Source organism: Camelina sativa, chromosome 14, assembly GCF_000633955.1.
Source record: "Camelina sativa cultivar DH55 chromosome 14, Cs, whole genome shotgun sequence".
Classification (NCBI taxonomy): Eukaryota; Viridiplantae; Streptophyta; class Magnoliopsida; order Brassicales; family Brassicaceae; genus Camelina; species Camelina sativa.
Genome location: NC_025698.1, coordinates 7,603,400 through 7,608,561, shown reverse-complemented (window position 1 = coordinate 7,608,561; position 5,162 = coordinate 7,603,400). Strand labels below are relative to the sequence as shown.

The window sequence follows — 5,162 nt, the reverse complement described above, 5'->3', positions numbered from 1 at the left end:
CCCCCTGCCGAGCTCCCTACCGAGCTCCCTGCCGAGCTCCCTGCCGAGCTCCCTGCCAAGCTCCCTGCCGAGCTCCCTGCCGAGCTCCCTGCCAAGCTCCCTGCCGAGCTCCCTGCCGAGCTCCCTGCCAAGCTCCCTGCCGAGTTCCCTGCCGAGCTCCCTGCCAAGCTCCCTACCAAGCCCAACCGAAGGCTCCCTGCCGAGCCCAGACGAGGGCCCACTGCCGAGCACAGTCTCTCCCCCGGCGCCCGACACATCCTCCGAGCCTCCCGTAACTGCGCATGCCGGAGCCGGACCTGTCGCAGACCAGCTGGATACCAGCGCCGCCGCCCTCCTAACCACCGCTCTCACCAACGCTACCGCTCCCCCCAGCGCCGCTTTCCCCTTACCTGTACAAAGAAACAGACTCGACGATATGATGCAAATCATTCTCGGTCGTCTTGATGGCCAGGAAACACGAACGAACGACTCGAGGCCATCGCAGCCGCACAAGAGGCCTCGCAGAACCAAATCAGCAGGCTCCAACGAAGGAGGGGCGAGCGCCGAAACGACAGCAATCCTGCCGGCGAGAACGAGAATCCTCCCCCAGCACAACCTTCTGTGGAGGACCGATACGACGGCCACAGACGCCGCCCGACGTCCATTATCGTAGGATCAGTTGATCGACGCAGTCGAGAGGAGCCAAATGAGGAGCTGCGAGACGGCCATGACCAAAGGAGCGGTAGCCCGCCGACTCCGACATTGCCGACCCAACAGCCCGAAGCCGACCTCAAGGACGAAACCATACGACGCCTAGAGGCGATGGTCCACGAACTCTCTTCCAGAGTCCATCGAGCCACAAGCTCTGCTCCCAACCTCGATCGAGTGCTCGAAGAAGTCCAACGCTCACCGTTCACGGCACGAATCTCCCGCATTCAAGTCCGCTACGTAAACAAGTTCAAGTTCACCCCGTACAACGGATTAGACGATCCGAAACCATTTTTGACGTCAATGAGTTTTGCAATCAGCCGAGCTCACTTCAGTGACGAAGAGTACGAAGCTGGCTGCTGCCAGCTGTTCGTTGAGAATTTAGCCCATGAGGCTCTAGGGTGGTTCTCCCGGCTCCCGCCGAACTTGATAGGGAGCTATCACGAGCTCACCACCGCCTTTCTCCAACACCACTCTACATTCATGATTCGGGGCGCGTCGAACGCCGATCTCTGGAACATGTTCCAGCGAAACGACGAATCTCTCCGAGACTTCATGGAGAGGTTTAAAAGAATCGTGTCAAAGCTCTCGATTGCCGACGACACAACAATATCGGCTCTCCGAAATGCTCTCGCTCACGGTTCCCGATTTAGGGAAGACATCATAATACACGAGCCCCTGACTCTGGATGACGCACTACACCGCGCTAACAGATACATAGAGTTAGACGAAGAGAAGGCATCGAGGACAAACCGTCCAGAACCCCCGGCCCCTAAATCGTCCAAAGGAAAAGAGAAGGCACAAGACGAGCATCACGAGCCTCGTCAACACTTCGACAAAGAATACGCCGACAAGTTGGACAAAGGAAAGAAAGTCCAAACGTTTGCAGTTAGTAATCAAGATCCCAAGGCATCTTCATCAAGGCCCTGGAATAACAAGTGGGTCCGAGACCCATCAGGAAAGGGTGGCAACAAATATTGCGAATACCACAAGCGAGCAGGACACTCAACAGAAGAGTGCCGCACCCTCCAACAAATATTGCTCGACAAATTTAAAGAAGGCCATATTGACGTTGATCTCGAGCGACGACAAATAGCCGCTCACAGGGATAACCATTTCTTCAATCCTGAGAACGAAAACCCGAGCAAGCAATATAACGCCGCTCCCGCACCACAACCGAGACCTGAAATTCTACCTCCGCCCCCACCAACCCATAAAAGGAATCCCGAGCGAACTGAGGATGCCAACGCTCCGGCTCCACGCCGAAGAATAAACATGATCATGGGTGGTCTGGCGACTTGCCGCGACTCGGTCCGTTCTATCAAAGCTTATCGACGGGGACTAGAGGCCAAGCGAGGATGGTTAGCTCAAAGCACGCCACCTACTACGAACTCCGACCCAATCGTGTTCACAGAAGCCGACGCATCAGGTCTCACTGGACCCCATAACGACCCACTGGTGGTCGAGATGGAGATCGGCGAGAGCATGGTTACCAAAATCTTGATCGGCACAGGTAGTTCGGTAAACGTCATTTTCAAAGACGTGCTCATTCAAATGGAAATCGACTTGCGGACCACCGAACACGATGTTCAACCCCTCACCGGATTCGACGGCGACACGGTGATGACGGAGGGTACGATCATGCTGCCGGTCTATGTGGGCGGGACGATGCATTGCATCAACTTCGCTATCGTCGACAAGCCGATCGTATACAACGTCATCCTCGGCACTCCTTGGTTGCATAAGATGAAGGCCGTGGCGTCAACTTACCACCAGTGCGTAAAGTTCCCAACTCCTAGAGGAATATTTACACTACAAGGGGACCCGCTGGTAGCACGAACCTGCTTCATCATCGAGCGTAACAACGCCACGCTCGGACGTTCACCGTTTCGGACTCAGCCGAGCGCCAAGACAGTCGTGTTCGCCCTAACTCTGAATCAATCGTCCAAGTAAATATTGACTCTTCCGACGCAACTCGATGCGTGGGAATTGGGGCCGACCTACCACAACCAATCAAGGACGAGCTCGTAAAGTTCCTGTGCCAGAACGCAGCGACCTTTGCGTGGAGCATGAACAGTATGACCGGCATCGACCCAAATGTAACCTGCCACGAGCTCAATGTGGACTCGACGTTCAAACCGATCAAACAAAGGCGTCGAAAGCTCGGGCTAGAGCGTACCGCCGCCGTTAACGAGGAGGTCAAGAAACTACTCGAGGCTGGATCCATCCGTGAGGTTAAGTATCCTGACTGGCTGAGCAATCCTGTAGTGGTGAAGAAAAAGAACGGCAAGTGGCGAGTGTGTGTCGATTTTACCGATCTCAACAAGGCATGTCCAAAGGATAGCTTTCTCCTACCGCGCATCGACCAACTAGTCGAGGCGACCGCGGGGAACGAGCTCTTGTCGTTCATGGATGCGTACTCAGGATACAACCAAATTATGATGCACAAGAACGATCAGGAGAAAACGGCTTTCATCACCGATCAAGGAACTTACTGTTACAAGGTTATGCCATTCGGCCTCAAGAACGCTGGTGCAACCTATCAGCTCCTCGTCAACCGCATGTTTGCCGAGCAGCTCGGACGAACCATGGAAGTTTACATCTATGATATGCTGGTCAAGTCAATCCAGGCCGTTGATCACGTCTTGCATCTCGCTCAGTGTTTTGAAGTGCTAAACCGATACAATATGAAGCTGAACCCAGCCAAGTGTTCGTTCGGCGTGACTTCTGGAGAATTCTTAGGATACCTCGTCACGAAGAGAGGTATCGAAGCTAACCCGAAACAAATTTCGGCGCTCACCAACCTTCCATCTCCACGCAACACCCGAGAAGTTCAGCGCCTCACCGTGCGGATCGCTGCCCTGAACAGATTTATTTCACGCTCTACCGATAAGTGTCTACCTTTCTACCAGTTGCTTCGTAGCAACAAAAAGTTCGAATGGGATGAGAAGTGCGAGTCTGCTTTCCAAGAACTCAAGCACTACCTAGCTACTCCCCCTGTCCTAGCAAAGCCCGATCAGGGCGAAACTCTATATCTGTACATCGCTGTCTCCGGTTCGGCGGTCAGTGGCGTACTAATCAAGGAGGACAGAGGAGAACAACACCCAATCTTCTATGTGAGTAAAAGCTTAGACGGAGCCGAGCTCCGATATCCCACGTTGGAAAAACTCGCTTACGCTGTAGTTATTTCGGCCAGGAAGCTTCGGCCGTATTTTCAATCCCACACTGTTGAAGTCTTAACCAACCAACCCCTGCGAACCATTCTCCACAGCCCTAGTCAATCGGGCCGTCTGGCGAAATGGGCAGTGGAACTCAGCGAGTACGACATCGAATATAAAAACCGCACTTGTGCAAAATCTCAGGTGCTCGCTGATTTCTTGATCGAACTCCCCCCGAGCTAGAGTTCGGCTGTCCGCGAGAGGAGAAGTGGACACTGCACGTTGACGGCGCATCCTCTCGACTCGGCTCCGGGATCGGCATTCACAATCGTTCCGGCTCGCCTTTCCCGCCTCCAACAACGAGGCCGAGTACGAAGCCCTAATCGCCGGAATTCGATTGGCAAGTGGAATAGGGGTGAAAAAGATACAAGTCTTCTGTGACTCACAGCTGGTAACTCACCAGTTTAGCGGCGATTACGAGGCGAAGAACGACCGCATGGATGCCTACCTCCGAGTTGTCCAAGATATGTCCAACAATTTTGAGACATTCGAGCTGAACAAAATTCCCCGAAGTGACAACGCACCGGCCGACGCTCTGGCCGTCCTCGCATCCACCTCCGATCCCGACTTACGCCGAGTAATCCCTGTCGAGAGCATCGATCGACCAAGCATCAATCTCCTCGCNGAGGCCAAGCGAGGATGGTTAGCTCAAAGCACGCCACCTACTACGAACTCCGACCCAATCGTGTTCACAGAAGCCGACGCATCAGGTCTCACTGGACCCCATAACGACCCACTGGTGGTCGAGATGGAGATCGGCGAGAGCATGGTTACCAAAATCTTGATCGGCACAGGTAGTTCGGTAAACGTCATTTTCAAAGACGTGCTCATTCAAATGGAAATCGACTTGCAGACCACCGAACACGATGTTCAATCCCTCACCGGATTCGACGGTGACACGGTGATGACGGAAGGTACGGTCATGCTGCCGGTCTATGTGGGCGGGACGATGCATTGCATCAACTTCGCTATCATCGATAAGCCGATCGTATACAACGTCATCCTCGGCACTCCTTGGTTGCATAAGATGAAGGCCGTGGCGTCAACTTACCACCAGTGCGTAAAGTTCCCAACTCCTAGAGGAATATTTACACTACAAGGGGACCCGCTGGTAGCACGAACCTGCTTCATCATCGAGCGTCAACAACGCCACGCCCGGACGTTCACCGTTTCGAACTCAGCCGAGCGCCCACACAGTCGCGTTCGCCCTAACTCCGAATCAATCGTCCAAGTAAACATTGACTCTTCCGACGCAAC

The 5,162-nt window shown here is 54.0% G+C and overlaps 1 pseudogene; it reads left to right on the top strand.

Moving 5' to 3' along the window:
- Positions 802-2,640, top strand: LOC104743336 (annotated as a pseudogene).